The 18,314-nt window shown below is 37.4% G+C and overlaps 1 protein-coding gene across 1 annotated transcript in view; it reads right to left on the bottom strand.

Annotated features, from left to right (window-relative positions):
- The window catches only part of LOC149774252 (uncharacterized), a 38,187-nt gene that overhangs the window by 3,698 nt on the left and 16,175 nt on the right, over positions 1 to 18,314 (bottom strand). The window lies entirely within an intron of this gene.

Below are 18,314 nucleotides of genomic sequence, written 5' to 3'. Positions count from 1 at the left end.
GATAACGATACATAATAAAACGAGTTATATGAATTTTAATGAGAAAAATTTCTAAAGCTTGCTAAAGTAGAATAGTATGATACAATACATACGGTTATAAAACATAACCTAGAACTGTTTGAAAATGTTTATCTATATCCGTATATTGAGAATTAGAAAATTACATTAATAATTACAGATAATGCCATTTTCAAGCAGTGATGCATTGAGAGTTGTGGAATTCAATTAATGAGGATACTTATAAATCAGCTCATTATAAATTTCGTTATTCAGAAGTACAAATATATAATAAATACGAATTTTGTTTCTCTCAGCACTTACTTTATACATTTAAAAGAGATTGCTATTGTTAATGTAAACCCTCCTAAATAAACAAGCTGGCTAAATTTATGTTGTGGATGCCCTTTTCTAAAATGGTATACGGAAATTCAATCACGCTGCAATCTAATTAAAAGTGGATATTGCAACTTTTATTTTTACTGTCTTGGAAAGTATGACTCTGACAAATGAGCAGAAATATTCATTCAGGAAAACATATTCACTCTGGACATCCATCCACTTTCAACTGGCATAATTAAAGTCCATGGTCTCGCAAATTGCATGTTGACGACACTCAAATATAAAACTTTTGTCACCTAAATGAAGTTGATGCTACCAAAAGTAAATGTATTACCGATGTAAAGTTATGGATGGTATGTAATAAGCTGCATCAAACTGATGATAACACTTATGATAAATATGTTACAAGAGAGTTGTTTTGTGTACATCAAAACTCGTGGAAACACTTCACGTTTTTAAGGTCTATCAATCATTGAGCCAAGCAACCAACAAACGTGACCACATATTATACTACTTTATTCATGTACAGTCTTAATTAGTTTCCCACAAACGTGCATCAGATTACCTTAGCCTAATATTACATCTCATGATGTCAGTCCTCAGTCCTCCGCCTTGTTTGTAATTAAGAACAATCGTCCTATGATACATATGAACCAATTACTAAACGTTGTTCAAGCAAACCTAAAACAGAGAAATTTCCCACAGACGAATAACGTTTTATGTACTTGCCTTGATTGCTCCAAAATCATATCATATTACCATAATACATAGCATCCGTTCGGACGTGTTCCCAGTGGGTGATCAGTGTTTGTGACCAGTGACGCATTGCTAAAATGGATTGCTCTAAGGTTTAATTGTTTCGGCTTAAATCCAGTCTTTACATTTAAAGCAAATTATTGAAGCTACTAAGAATAATGTCACAAACATGTTTCATGCATCGCCGAAGACTGCTAGAAGTTACGGCCGCAATGAGCTCTTCAATATTATTCACAATTTAATGTTAATGAACAACTTTACATGATTTACAACGACGTTCTCTCGAATCAATGTTCCAGACCAGATCTCTACTGTTTTTCCATGATAAAGAACAACACATTGGTGATCAGTTTGACAACACAATTTTAGTTCACTGATTAAGGTTATACAATTGTGAGACAAAATTGCAAAGGATTGTTTGAACAGCATTTTGCCTGTCTCAACCTTTTTCTTGCATTCAGTGTTATTTAAGTGTGTCCTAAGATCATGTGAACTTCAGTAGTTGTATTATTTTTTAATTAAGTTTGTAATGTTTTAATCAATCTGCTATCATTGTGCTTTGTCTATGAGAATGTATTTGTCAAGACAGTCACCCTATATGCCATATTGTACGTTAGTTGATGAAAAAAAGAGAACGATTACATAAATAAGAATCCAATCATATCACGCAAATTATTATAAGGGTCCTACTGGGCTTGTTATCATAAAGCTGAGATAACATACCGTACTGCATGAGTTTAAAATACCTGAGTTAGTCTAGCATGTATTACACATGTTCAGTTTAGGCAGTTCCCTTGTGCAAAGGGCATCCAAATTCATCCTTGACACATGAAAGTTTCCTTTATGGCACCCATACGATGCACAAAAAGACCCAATATTGTACAGAAAGAAGATAATTATGGTTAATTGTAGATTGGCTTAACCAAGCTTGTGGACGTGGAGCCATTACAATCTGTCTATGTGGTCTTTAGATTCTTACTCGGCTTTAGCATCCATCCTGCAGAAGCTGAGGGGCTTATATCCATATTCCAGAAGTTCAGGGGCTTATAATGTTGTTTTCGACCCAGAAAAGAGCTTGCTACACATCTAGACAACCGTTACTATTCATAGAACTCGTGATCAATAAGTTATGTCATCTCCTAAGCTAGTATTTTATATTCACGTAAATATCTACTGAGCAGACAAATGGCAAAAGCATATTAAACACAATTAATACAAGGTGATTTTAGTTGTTTGCTTTGAGAGACATATTTCATTCACATTTTAAACGGGTAAATTTTAAGGAGATTGTAGCCGAGATGATTTATGCTTTGGACTCTGTCTCTAAGGTTTAAAGGTATCGTGGGTACGACTGTTGGCTTTTATTAATTCACCGTTTATGATAGACATTGAGGCGAAACAGATGATACTCATACTTACGAAGAAAACAATTGGAGTGTACTGTATCTTCTGGGGGCAACGCTTATGTATATGCTTGTATTATCTTTAGAATTCCTAATAATTCGTGTATCCCAAAAAAACTGCTGTGAGGTTTTAATTAAACAAGTTAGTATATGTATAATTTGATATTTTTGATTTATTCCAAGAGAATATTGTTAGAGACTCCAATGAAGTTCAATGGAAACAAATGTGTCTCATCAGTGGGGCACAAATCCGTGCGTTGTTACAAGCACAGAGGGAATATAATGAGCAATATAAAAGTCATTTTCCTGTAATATCGCTATATAATCGTCTCTGGAGAAAGATGCTTGTAGCCTGTACACTCAAGTTTTAAGGAAATGCATGATGTGCTCTTGTATTTTATTCCTATTTGCCAACAATAGTGGTTGACGAATCGATTGGAACAAATACCAAACAAATAAGGAATAAAATGAACAGCACACAGTATGCTAAAGAGCAAGATATGTATACCATTGATGCATTACTTTCGGATTGGAAAATAATGTAATCTAGGTAAGGTACGACGTACTTCTACTCACATTATAATAAATAGTGATGACAGTGATGTAAAAGTAAATAAGATGCCCAATGTGATCGTGCATTTATCCATTTCTGAATGAAAACCTTAGTATTATGACTTAGGCAAAGATTTATTACTACTGGCATTGATGATATCTTATCTGCAGATTTAACCCAAACGAAATAATATTTTATGGAGAAGAAAGGCATCTGCTAGGTATGATTAATGTCCTTCGCAAGTTTGCATGGAGCTTGACAATATAAAACAAAACAGGCGCTGCTATTGAAGACGTGTCTGCTTCTTGGTCACGTTAACCAGCAAAACTCTTGGGTAATCATGGCGGAAAATTGTAAAACAAATGCGTTTGAAATGTGGCTTGTGAAAATCAGAATCCATAAATATTCGACGTTCAATGTAGGCAGGGCAGTTCTTGTAGAAATATTTAAAGGGAATTGGAGAATAAAAGCTGGAGTTATTTTAAAAAATAGAACAAAATAATATCAAAATAAACTGGAGTCAATAGAGTACAAATATAATAATTAGGGACACAGAAGGCTTCGAATGCCTCCAGCTGAATTTGAATGATTAAGAAAATCAATATGATGTGTAATAAATTATTATTTAAACTGAATTTTAGTATTGGCGACCGAATTGGACTGAGCAGATATAGATAATAGATGTGAGAGGTCATGCGACGTACTGGACAAAATAAATGTTGTGTACAAATTATAAAGACAATTCTTGTGACCTACAATGTTTAAGACCTTAGCAGAGAAATAATTTCGGGAACATTTTATGAGCAAGAACTATTAGCAGCATATCCGTGACTCAAGCCAAACAAGTAAAATGCCTGCATTTTATTTTTGGAAATAATCATAATTTCAATCTGCAAAACAATAATAGCTACCAGATGACAGATAGGTACTATGAAATCGCATTGTACTATTCTGCCAGCACTTTTCTACAGGTTACAAGTTTGCTCATGGCTGTCTTGTTTGAAATAAGTAGCCTCAGAAATATGTTTGGAAGGCGGAATCAAACGTGACAAATTTATACCGTCTTGGAAAGATGAGTGTGACGAAATTGTCAAAGATTTCGTTAAATCGCACCAATATTTCATAACACAATTAAATCGCGCTCATATATTTCTGATATGATCCGTTTTGGCCAATATATGCTTTGCTGCTTTGTCTTATAATGCATCTACGCGTTCTTGACGTAATTGTAATCGTTACTGTCGCGAGCAATTGCTACTTTAATCTCGTCTGAGTAATGGATTTTTATCAAACGAGTTTATACATTGTCAGATAATATGTGTTATACTGCAGATTTCTACTCGAAGCTGCTGGAAATGCTGATCGATGCCATGGTAGAATTATATATATATATATATATATATATATATATATATATATATATATATATATATATATATATATATATATATATATATATATATACATTATTACAGTGTCGCCAAACGGAAATCATGAACCACACAAGCTGCATAAGCCGAACCATTTTCTATGCAGTTTTGTTTGCACAAAGTCAACAAATCAAGCTGCTCTGACGCGGCCAATTTGTTGTTGTTGTTGCTAGAACAACAATATGCTGATGTAGCTCTTTACGTCCTGTATGAAGTAAAGTATTATTCTAGCTGCCTTAGGAATTATTGATTAGAAAAATAGCTTGCACATTATATAGAATAAGGACAATCAGGAACTTCTTGCTCAGTGGGTACGACTTTGTTATGAAACCGCGCAAGCTACAGCCGTATGATATTTCAACTATGACAGCCGAGTCAATTCAAATAAAGATTTTGTCGATTGAGCTACGTTTGAGTCATTATATAAAGTGTCCTGGTGATGTTAGCCTGGTGTGTACACCGATGACACTAAAAACGAAGCAAGCTTTATTTATAAGCCAGCATTTGATAACAACAGATATATAAAAAGTAGTTTTAGTCTTCTCCGAGACAATTTAGATGTGTTCAAATGCGGCTAACCTAGCTGGAGTTTGTCTAGCAAGTCATGATATGAGGAATCAACGTCATATTATAATCATGTGCGTTAACGGTTGTATTTGGTGACAGAATTATATCAATGTGCAACAGATTGACGTGAAATGTTTTGTATGGGCCGTACCTGCAATATATCCTGGGCAACAAAATTACAGCAAAGTGAGCACATAATTATCAAAATGCATTGAGTGTCTCTGGTATACAATTATCGGTGCAAGTTAATGGTATGCTAAATTTTACGATACTAAATAATATCTCAGACACTGATTTTGGCACTAGCGACAGCAAACTCATCTGCCAGCTACATTTTCATTCAGTGGCAACTGAGCGTGAAATTAACTTGCTTTAGGTTAACGACAACACGAAGGCCGCTGGACCAAATATTATTTTCCCTGGTTTGATGAATGGGTAATGTAAAATGCACAAATGCATACAGTAATAATGCAGATGTCCACGTGGTTTTTAAATTGAAGCAACTCTTATTGACCACTACTGAGACTAGGCGAACGTCTTGAAAGCAATTATGCCAGAAAAAATTATAACATAGTGCCATCTGAAATTTCTGTGATAAGACACGCGTGCCATTTATAACTAATGCCCATTCTGAGTCACTACCTTCTCACATATCCGGCGACGATTGCGATCCTAATAAATCTTCTGCAAGAATATTTCCGGAGCATGTCAGATGTGTTCACGCTTACACAGTCGTCTTCGTTAACAATGGGATCTAAGAAATCCTAAAATTGTAATGCTGTGCTAACTGTGAAGAGCAAATCATATAGAGCATGTTAGAAGTTAGTAACTTCGATCGTATTCCACCATGTAAACGCAATTTGTGATGAAGATGACAAAAATAACTTCACGATCTCTACTCTGTGTTGAATTTAACAGCAGCAGCAAAGTGAAAGCAAAGTCAGAGATCACAATATTTCACGGGTCGATATCATATAGCGGCGTATAATAAATCTGAACTTGTGGATGCAAAACAAGTTTCATTTAGTCTGTCATAACCTCATAGACCACCACTTTGATCTCATCCTAAAACATTTTTGAATATTATAGACGAATTACCTGTATACCAGACATCCTCAGATAGTAGTTATCCTTCTCTCAAATGGTCAATTGAAAAGACTTCAGGTATAACTACTCTAATATGACCTCTAATTTTAGGATGGAACGTCGTCTGATGCCTAAAGTGATTTGTGCTCGAAACATAGAGGACACATTTTTGCCAGTCAGATTCGATATTTGTCACGCAATCTTTTTGTGGTTGTTGTTTACTTCGCCATGCAATGTTTTCCAGCTTGGTTCCATTGAGATTATCAATAATGACACATAATATGCCAAAATTCACAAGTACAACGATTGCCTCGCTTCCTGCGTCAGCTATCAAAATTCGTATTCTTCTTAAAAAATAGGTGACATTTCCTTGTTCTTTAAATTCATACAGACTATAGATATAATGATCCTTCCATACCATGCAATATAAGTACGATTACATTGTCTATTAGTAAAATCACTTGCGTTTTTTTTATTAAATGTGATATATAAGCTACATTCGTCTGACATCATTCATATTCGTGTTTCCATACATTTATATAATCATCCGGCTAATAATTCAACACGTAATAATGCAAGAAGGAGCTAGTTGGCTTACCCGTGTCATTATTATATGCGTGCAAGAATCTTTATCCTATAAAAAAATTAAGCTAAGTTTATAAGCTGAGCGAATTGTTAGAGATTTAGACGGGATATGCAGCGTTGTGAATTATAATAATTTGGTGACAGATATGTCATTTGTAGCACTGCGTCTCTCAAGGTTAGCACAATATATTTAAAATGTAGTTACTGATATCAGATAATTTAGTATGAGCAAAGCGATCCTATCAGAGTTGAATATGTTCAAATCAGTTTTGGTGTAAATATATACACTGTATTTATAATCTGCTTGGTGGTTGGCGTTGACACTGACTGATACTTTTAGAGGATCAGGGTCCCTATCAACTTCTAAAATATCAGCCAAGTAAGGTTTCCATATCATAACTAATTCGCTTAGGGTTTGTTACTATAAATTGAACCCCAAACCTTGACATAGCATCCTTTAGTTGTTTCGCTTGGGTTTGTTTGAACAAGAAGATATGAGTAAATCAATATTAACTTATCCAATCATATTATAAGTGTATACGTGTCACCTGTGATGCCAATTTAAGTCTAAAAACATTCCCGTCAAGGAATAGGATAGTAGTCTTCTCTATAAATTACCTTAAGTTAGGCCAGAGAAACATCATTTTGATCAACCCAGTGGCAATGGCACTTTAGCCCACCTCTGAATCATTTAGACGTTTGCTAATTTGTTCATGGGAAATACATGCCTTGACTCCTCCTTCACTACTTCTGCCTTTCAAAAAGGTTATTTTTATGCCATCGATCTTTAAAATATCCACACGATCAGTTGCTAAAGTATAAAAAGCAACTTATTTTTTTAAATCCAGGCTATACTTTCCAAATAATATCGTTGTCCCACATGTTTCTAATATTTATGTAAAGTAAGGTAGTTTCATTATCCTCGATCTATTATTTGTTTGGCAATAAGCATAGAAAGAATTAGTAATAGGAAATTCAATAAAATGCAGGGAATATTCATGTTGAATGCCGCAATGGGTACCTTGGACTGCATTATGAAGATATCTAAAATCATTATGAAAATAATTTGCAGGCGATGTTCCCTGTTCGATTTATCGTTAAGAAAGGAACAAATGAAGGTAAAATATACATATGTGTGTATCTGTGTTTGTGTTTACCTGATGGTGCAACAATATTGTCGCCATTATTCCCGGACCAAGAGTTGATAAGGATAAACAACACAATAGTTAAGAGCATGTTTGAAGTTATTTTGTCATTGAAATAATAACTGCATATAACTGGAACAGATATTGACTTTAACGTAGAAACGTAGACTTAATACAGTGTTAAAACTGTATGCTAAACATGTCCAATGCATATTGACTAAAGTTCTCTTTAGATACAGAGCATACAATAAACTCAGTAAGACCGGACATTACATTTCATTTATCATACATGCTGACAGTGGACAAAAATTTCGTTTCGAGATAATGAAGATGACTAGGTAGGTTGATATAGGTCTAGAGACACACGCATGCATATTACAGCCATGTACATGCATGCAGACATTAAGATAAACATATACGTAAACGTATATCCACATTCACTGGAATAATTCAGTCAGTAGCTATGCAATGTGCGATCATTAGAATTTGTATATTTCTTTTGTTATAGTGTCTGCTCCATGAGCTTTATCACTTTACAGCAACTGTTCTCTCCGTTTCTGTCAGAACTGGTGGGATCAGCATGTGATATGCTGATTTCTATTTGAGGCACTCCCGATCTTGACTGATGTATGAGTTTTGGTCGGAGATTTTGAGGAAATGATCTTGCGATCATTGTAGAATATTTCATTGTGAGTGGGCAGTATGGCGTTGTCAACACTCAGTGTCGGCAAAGTTCATGATGACTGTGGCCGGTAGAATGTCTAGAAAGCAGCCTTTCATAGGTTATTCATGCCATGGCCGTCTGCGTAGTACTGAATATCATCCTCTTTGTTCCTTAATCATCAATCTTGCATTTGCCTGAGTTTGCATTTAACAGTCGGCTTATGTTGTTGAAGGCTGTGATATTAGATGGTAAAGTGCTGTCTTCTGAACAGGCTTTGCATAAATTAATCACAGTGTTGGCTTTCGTGAATAATTGGTCTCCAATGTTTTAAACTTTTTTCCTAATAATGGTTACATCGGATTACAGTTCGGCATTATTTTTACAATCTTTAAACTCCATTCGTGACGAAATACTTACTGTAAAATATTGATTATTTTCTGTTTGACCGGTTTTGAGAAGTCATTTAAATGCTTTTTATTTTTTGTAATTCACCTAGACATCGAAGAGATGAAAATAAGCAGGATTTATTAAATTACTCATTTACAAGGACGATTTGTTTCATAGTTGGTATATTAATATTCATGATTTCGTTTACTTGCCTGCGTGTTTTTCAACTTTTACCTGTTGAATGGCATCATCTCCACAAACTTAAGATGGCTTTATGCCATGATGTCTTGTGTAAATTTCAGTAGCCTTTTACTGAGTTGGTGTTTATACCTTTATGCACCGAAGCTTTTCACAATACAATCTTGGCATATTTACATTTATCACTTGACCTAATCAGGCAAAATGAAAACCTACAGAACCAAATAAAACTGTTCTTACAAGGATTTTGCAGTTTATTCGGGAGAGGAGGTAGGCAAGTTATGAAAATAAGAGTAATCCAATTTTCTCCATCAAAACTTAAATGTTAATGAAAGGTTAAAAAATTTCCCTCTTCGTGCCAAATCTTACTAAATCTGAGTGTTAAGTATTCACCACTAGAGAGACTCACTTGATTATATACCAGTAGAAAATATCAGTTTTTATGCAAAAACATCGTATGTTGTAAACCACTTACTAGACTACATATGGATGAAACAGGTTTGTTGATTAATCTTTAGAGATTAGAAGAATTTTCATTATATATGTTCCAGGCGAATATAAGAAATTAAATGTATGCACCAATACAATCAAAGTGTATACATGCTATGTTCAACTAGGAAACCTTTACTGAGACAAAAGGAATGCAGAAGAATGACAATCAATCCACCTACCCGGTTATTCAAATATGTTATTTTACCCTTGCAAAAATATGCAGTAAACACGTTTGAGCCAAAAACGTTGTCAAATATGAAAGTACCATATCTGCTGATGTTTCACCTTTTGATTTCCAGTATTGCAGACACAACCATACAAATAGACATAAGTATGTTACTTCATCAAGATTTTACAAGACCTTACACAATGTACAATACATACTAGGTTCTTAAGAATAAACATGGCGAGGATGTTCAAGATAGGAAAACTGTAAATATTATTTACAATCCGTTTCCCTCATGAATACTACGAGCATTACATAGCAATTACCACTGAAATGAAACTATAACTTTGTTTTAACCTTTTTCGTTGCTTATGAAGATCATACAAGTTGCTTGTTGTTTAAAATCACCGCATATTCCAGAATGTTTGCATTGTTGCTTTGTTTCCTTCCTTTCCACATTAACTACTATTTCTACTGAAGCTACTGTTTAAACAAAGAAGGCGATGTCTAAATATATGAAGAAAATATTAGAGTCGTATTTTGAAAGAAACGGTGACATTAAGCTTGAACAGCTTCTCCAGTCTGAATTAATACAACATTAAACGCCTGTCAGTTACTATACTTATCGATGCAAACTGCATCATGTTACAAGGGAGATGCATTAAATACATTTAAGGTACACTTCTATTATATTACAGCATAAAAACTTCATCTTTTAGGATAAGCTACAATTTTATATGTTTGCTTGTTCAGCAGCAGAGGGGCTGTACAGACCGAAACTTTTTGCACAATAAACCCCTCCAGGAAACTATTCCTCGATAGAGGGCTTATTTCGACGAAATAAACCCTTCTATTCAGAATACAGGACAAAAAAAAATGTCCCCCGAAAACTCGAAGAGTTTCCAGGGACAAACTCGTTGAGTTTGCACTGACAACTTGGGTTACTTCAATAAATCTGAAACAGTTTCCGTGGCGGGGTCGTTATTGAAAAATCCATGGGTCGGGTCCATCCCCTCTGCTGCTCTGGGAAATGAGTTTCCAAGGAAAAACATTTTTATGTTAGCGGAATTAAATCATTGACAAATAAATAATGGCAAATATTGGAGAAGCACATACGACTAGATTAGCTCGAGAACGTCTCGAAGCAATTCAGAAATTTCTTCCTGTCCGTGATAGTGTCAGACAAAAATTACAACTAAGACAGCAAGCACGGGAAGGCTTTGCAGAGACTACGGAGGAATTATTTAAACCCGTGACCAAAGCTACTGAAAAATCCGCAGCTGTTACCAAAGAGGCTTTAATAGAGCAAAGGAAAATTTTACAGGATATTTCAGCTGGACTTAAACCCCCGCCTCCACCCGATGAAGTTGTTGTGTCAGTACCTGCTGGTAAGCGAGTAACAGGGAGAATTACTGACCCCGCCAAAAGATTTACGCCGGATTATATTGAACTTCTTAAAAATGTACCAGAAGAGAAATTACCTGAGACAATACTGTTAGGATTGATTAGAAGAGATGTGTCTTTAAACCCAGAACACGGTTCTATGACAGATGATAATTTTATCAAATATTCGTATCGTATACGTGAAAATAAAAAACAAATCAGCAGGGACGATACAAAATACGATAGACTTGTAGATGCTATACGTAAACTTGAAATTCCACCATCGCAACCTCAAGAAGAAAAATCACCGTTGCAACACACAGAACGACAACAATATCCTTCACGGCGAAGAGCAATAGATCCTGACCTAACTCCGTTAAGTGAATACGAGGCTGCATCTGAAGGAAGTCCGCGGGGCCAAAAATTCAAACAAACTAGGTCGCCGATAATTAGCTTAACAACATCTTCTGAAAGTTTGCCTCAAGACATTTTATCCCCAAGAATTGTACCATCAACAGGGGAGGGTTTAGGATCCGGTTTTATTGCCTGCCCTAATAATATCATCGATGATGTATCACGGTTGGAAGTTCTCATCGGAGGAAGACGTGCCGGAAACAATTCTCCGGAAATTATAAATGAAGCCGCAGATATCTGTCAGAGACTATTTCAGCGTGGCATCATGGATATCAGCATCTACCGGGGGCTCATTGATGAACTCGCAGACGGTTACCACAGCGACTAATAATTAAATTTGCTAGCAAATTCAGTTAGATAAACAATAATTAAATAAAATGATACTACACGATTCTTTTCGCAGACCAAGAAGTGTCAGAGTAGTAAACTCACGATTACCAGTATACGAGGTTGTTTACGGAGATGGAGTCGGTGATGTTGTTAGGGATTTAGTCACAAGAATCGCTCCGAAAGCTGGACCGTTAGCAAAACAATTCGCGATGAAAGCCGCTGATGTTGTCAAGGATAAAGCCATTGGCACTGTTGGTAGTCTTGCCGGGAAAGCATTTCAATCAATCAAGGATCGACTAGCACACCTGATACGAAAAAAAAACCCAGTCGAGAGGTTGGTGCCAGTAAAACTACCATCCACTGAAGCTATGCCGGCAAATGTTAGTAGCGTAGTAAATAAGGCCGTAAATCAGAAATTAGCTGAGATCGCAACAGCAGGAATTACCTCCAAAGCGTTGCAAGATAGTGTAACTGCTAATTTGATAGCTGGTAGTGGTTTCCGGTGACGATAACATTTTAATTAGATCATCACAAATAATAATAATGTTTGCACGAAAATCCAATGACGCGTTTGATATGTCCAAACCAGTACTTAAAGATGATTCTGTACGTGATTTTCAATATTATTCTTATGAAGCACGTGATCCTAACCAACGCGGAAGAATTGAACTACAGGTCCAGGATACAAGTAGATACTTCTTGCCCGCTGAGGCCTTCATCGAAGTTGAAGGTAGGCTTTTAAAGAATGATAACACTAACTACGGAATCGGCGACCGAGTTGGATTTGTTAACAACGGCATCATGGCGTTATTTAAATCCGCTATTTACATGATAGATGGAAAAGAAATTGAAACAATTCATGATAACGTCGACGTTGCCACAACAATTCTCGGGTTGGCGAGATACTCGGATGATTACACCAGATCAGCCGGACCATCAATGATGTTTGCAAAGGATATAACCGACAGCCCCGAGAACAGGAATGTAACAATGAATAATGCCGGTGACGCAGTTGCATCGATGAACGAAAATTTTAATTTGGGTTTTGCAACACGTAGATCGATGTTAAGTGGAGATGAAGAGTTCTCAGGTGTGATTCCATTGTCTCACATCTTTGGATTCTGCAGAGATGTCCACAAGGTCATATTCGGTGCCAAACACACAGTTGTACTTGTGCGAAAACCTGATGATAATGACGCTATCTGGCGAGATGCTGCTGTTGCCCCTGGTCAGGTAATACTAACTAAACTGTGGTTGTGGATGCCAGTGTTGTCTCCGTCAATCACCGAAGAACAACGACTGTTGTCTTTCATGGACACGGGAGGTAAATCACTGCTATCCTGGAAAACAACAACCACAGACGTTATTCAGGGTGATAATGGTGGGTTGTTTACATGGCATATATCATCGCAACAAGGAGTATCAGCACCACGACATATTTTCATTGCATTTCAATACCGTGCTAGAACAGATAGCCAGGAAAGAAATCCAATGGTATTTGATACACTTGGAGTTTCTGAAGTTTCGTTGAGAATAAATGGGCATCAGGAGCCATCTGAGGATATATTAATAGATTTCGAACATCATCGTGTCGCACGCGCGTATCATCGTCTGATGTCATTTATGGGGCGCGACCTTAATGTAGACACTGGCCTGCAAATATCACAGCGAGACTTTATGAGTTTATATCCGATTTATTACTTTTCGCTGGAACATCTTGATCTGGTTAAACAATCTGTTGTCGACCTACATTTCCGAGCTCGTGTAGGTGTTCCTGCTGGTGGTTACAGAGCGATTGCTGTCATACTCTCCGATAAAGCAATGCTGCTTGAAGGTGTTGGCGGACGAATGAGGGTCATCGACGCTCCAATCGAGAATATGTAACGCAATTAAAATCAAACTTAGGATATAATGTCATACAGTCATGTTAATGTCACCTTGACTTCCGGTCAAACGAAGAAATTGCAATCAAAGAACGCAAGCACGTGCGGGACATCAATAACACTAAAACGAGATCAGATTACTGGTGGTCCAAACAAATTGTCGTTGACTAATACTCAGCTTAAACATTTTAATAAGGCACTAACAGCAAAAACCGGTGTCCGACTTGATTTCTCTGCTGCAGCTATCAAGGACATGACTAAAACCGGTGGAATATTTCCTCTTCTCGCAGCAATACCGGCGTTGATTGCCGCGGCAGCACCAGCCGTAGCAAAAGCCGCAGCACTCGGTGCAGTTGGAACTGCAGCTGGAATGGCACTAAAAAAGGCAACGGGAAAAGGATACAAGAAAAAAAAGGGACGCGGTCTAAGACTACCAGGAACTCCACCATCATGGTATCCAAAAAAATTCTAACGCCGTTGAGCAATTTTGATTTACTCGATGCTGTTAAAAAATTGCGTGTAAAACATTTCAGAGGCGTATTTATGCGAGATCAATTACCGCAACGACCGAATAATCCAGAAACTGGCATTATCAATCTCGACAACAAAGATGGTCCGGGAACTCACTGGGTTGCTTACGCGATCGATCCACGTGGAATTATCTATTTTGATTCGTACGGTTTAGCACCGCCAGTTGAGTTTCTCAAGTATGTCAGCAGATTTTCTAATGTTCCAGTGTGGCAGTCGACGTTACCAACACAAACATTAATTGATCCGCCCATTTGTGGGAGGGAGGTTTTAAATGTTCTTGATGCAATCTCAAGAAATCCAGCAACTCCTCCTCATAAAGTAGTGTATGAATATACCGCATCGAGAAATGCTAGCATTTGAAAAACAGCAATAAGAATAATGGTGGATATTTACGGAAGACCTTTCACACGAGGAGGTAAACCAAGCACAGATGCTGATCTCTCAAAATATGCGACCAAAGATGAAGTCGATAATCTTTTGAATATAGCTGGAGTTGACCCAGATGAAGTTGCTATTTTCCAAGACAGGCAAGGAAAACTAAGAACGAGCAACATTAAGTGGAATGATATAATTCGCAGAGTTCTTGGAGCTACCAAGGATAACTTCGTTGCATTTAGTGATGGCGGCCGGATCAAGGACTCGAATATATCAATCGCAAGCATCAAAGACAGTATTGATAAAGGTGTTGATAAATGTGTGAAAAAAGCCGGTGACACGATGACAGGCGAACTCAGCATGAGCGGCAACAAAATAACCGCGTTAGCGAATCCCGAATCCGACCAGGATGCGTCAAACAAACAATACGTGGACATCGTCAACGGTAAACTAAATACGCTGCGTGCAGAGCATGATGTTCACGTGGGCGCGTTTACAAGATTTCGAAGAAACTTCGTAAAAACTGATGAGGTCGTGGATAAGTTCTTTGGGACTCCTCCAGTCGTCGATGTAAAACTCGCTGATGTAAAGACCGACATTAACACGATCAAACAAACACAGCAGGATATCGTATCGGGTATTCCTGATATCGTTAACAAAACCAGTTTGATTAAAGTTCCCACTGGAGTTACTCCGGGGCATATCACCAACATCGTATTCACGGTATCATCGGGATTCGCAACATGGTCACGACAAAATAACACTATCAAATATACAGCAACAGCCACCGGTGTTTACAGGTTGTCTGTGTTTTCAGCCGCTAAATTTGAAATCTTCACAACATATCCTTGGAGACATTCCACCGATAAGTATTCCGGGGTTTGCACTGTAATACTAAACAGCGGAACCGAGGAAACATTTATGCTTGAAGCCGAGGACGATAGTTTAACAGCAACATCTTACTGGTTTTGTTTGGAATTCGTCGCTGCAACGCCTCAATTGGTTACCGCGTAATTGAATAATGTCAACGACGCCAGATGCTCAACAATATCGATACAATCAAGTCCGTGAGTGGCAATCTGAGTTAAAAACTGTCATCGAAGTAACTAGTCAAAAAGTAAAAAAATACAAGCGCCGCATAACAGTGCTGGATATTATGGTTTATTCAGTATCTGCCGTTGTTGCATCTGCCGGAGCAATACTATCAGCGGTCACTCCGGTAACTGCAGCAGTCGCCGCCACGATCTGTGTTTCCGCGGCCACAACAACAGCTGGAGTTTTCGGCATCATAGCAAAAAAAATATCATCATGTGCTAACACAAAATTACACGATTACACGACAAAATTAAATACAGCCACGACCGCATATCAGAAATTATCATCGCTGATATCATCATCGTTAGACGTGCAAAGTAGCGACGCTACGATATCAGATTCTGAATTCAAACTAATGTCAGATGCGTACAATGACTATTTGAAAACTAAACAAATAAATAATGTCAATAGAACTGCTTCAACAAATAGTCACAAACACAACACCGGTAAGGACCACAATGATCTCAGTGTCCTCGACGACACCAGAATTCGGTATTAATTTTCGAACTCCAATTCCAGTGAGTGAAATCGCGTTAGCAAAGCTCAGTGTGTATCACAGCTGGCCCAATGTTAGGTCGGCATCATTTGGTGGTCTGCAGCCAAATAATTCATTCGTGTTCGGGAAAAGCAAAGCCGACTCCGGCGAACAGGGTGAACTTGACTGGAATACAATTACACTTCCCACTGGGAGTTATCAGATCGAAGAAATCAATAATGAGATACAACGCCAAATAAAACGAATCACCGGCAAGGAAGCCAAAATATCTATAACAGCTCATGAACCAACGCTGTCTGCGGTCATTGAAATCTCAACGCCAGGATACGCCGTGGATATTTATAACAGCTCAATCCGAACATTATTAGGATGGCCAAAGGCCCCCGAGGTTAAACCTCGTCCACCAAAACCTGAAAAATCGGATTTTATGACCTATAAAGAAGCACTACACGACCTCGAGTACAATTATTATTTACTCCTTGCAGATCAATTACTAGCAAGAAAAAGTACTTTAATGCCCGATACTTGGAGTATAGAAGCTCCACGTGTTAAGGGGGGGCAGGAGCTCCGTGTTTACCGTCTAGATGATATAGAATCTGAATTATTTATTCCGATCAATCTAGTACATAAACAACAGCTACAACTCCTGCGAGTATATTTCCAAGATTATATTTCTAATTTAACAAGTCCGCGTGATAATATTATCACAACCATAGAAAAACTAAACAAACTCGCATCGGCCATGGAAACTATAAATCTAAGAATAATTCAGGCTTTACTGGATCTTAAAGACTATATCGATGATAATTATAGACAGATAGCCAGAGCAGATTTTGCAATTAAATATGGTATTCAAGTGAATGATATTTCAGATTTTAAATTTCCTGGATATAACGTGCCCGAGCTGAGAAAATCAGTCTCTGATCTCATCGATCAATCTTGAGAAGATATTCTTGCCGCGTACGAACGAATAAAACCACAACCTGTTATTCTCAAGCACGACAACAGTACAGCATCCGATGGCAGACACATCTCACCCGGGATCGTAAATATCACAGATGTTATTGCGGTCAATCTTGTATGTGACGTCATCGATGGCAGTTACAGCGCATCAGATACTACGACGGCACAACAGGGGTTTATCCTGTATACGTTCACACCAAGAGACCCCCCTGGTTTTCTGATTGTGCAAGAACCAATCAATCCGGTCTATCTACGGTGTCATAACCCGTGGTTGTCAACGATAAATTTCAAACTCACCGACCAGAGGGGGAATTTGTTGGACCTGCGTGACGAGACTGTTAGTATAAACTTACTGGTGAAGTCCTAAGTCAAGGGATCCATAATATTTATAATAGTTTTTTTTTTCTGCACTGATCCATTTTCGTCATTTTATCGTGCAAATACCCTATCAAAACCAGCATAAGTTATCGTTGAAAGTGCTAGCACGCATTTAAAAAAAAACGGTTGTGTATAATGTATCAACCCGAGTACATTCATGCACGAGTTCATATTCATGATAAGCAAATTCTTTACGAGGCAATAAAAACCGCATTTCAAATACAGACATTCCCAGAACAGTATTTCCCCGTTAAAATAGTTATTGACGTGTATGGTGACGAAGACTTCTTGTTAACTCCGTCACAATTAACAGAGCTACAGCAAAATCATATGATCATAGTTTGGTGTCAACGAGAACAGATTATGAACTATTCTCATTCCTGTATTGATGTTGAAACGCTTAAGCAAATCCTGAAAATCTGAAAGCGCCCTTCACTTGAGAAACTTTTTGAGTTTCCAAGGGCAAAAAAAATAATACACTTTTTTTTTTACCCGTGGAAATGTGCTTTACACTCCAAGCGGGGGGGGGGGGGGGCGCTAGCGTTCTCAGGTTCTACTTTCACTTTGTGCTGTGAGTCACACGCTATGCGGTTTATACTTCCTTGTCGGCCTCGTAGTCAGAAACACTAGTATTTTTGTCAGAAATGCAAGGCATTTCCGTGTCTAGATTCTTTATATAACCTTTTAACCGTCTC

This window comes from Sinohyriopsis cumingii, unplaced genomic scaffold, assembly GCF_028554795.1.
Source record: "Sinohyriopsis cumingii isolate HCF-2022 unplaced genomic scaffold, ASM2855479v2 utg000360l, whole genome shotgun sequence".
In the NCBI taxonomy this organism is placed as follows: domain Eukaryota; kingdom Metazoa; phylum Mollusca; class Bivalvia; order Unionida; family Unionidae; genus Sinohyriopsis; species Sinohyriopsis cumingii.
Note: the sequence above shows the minus strand (reverse complement) of the source record. Positions and strands in the feature narration are given on the sequence as shown.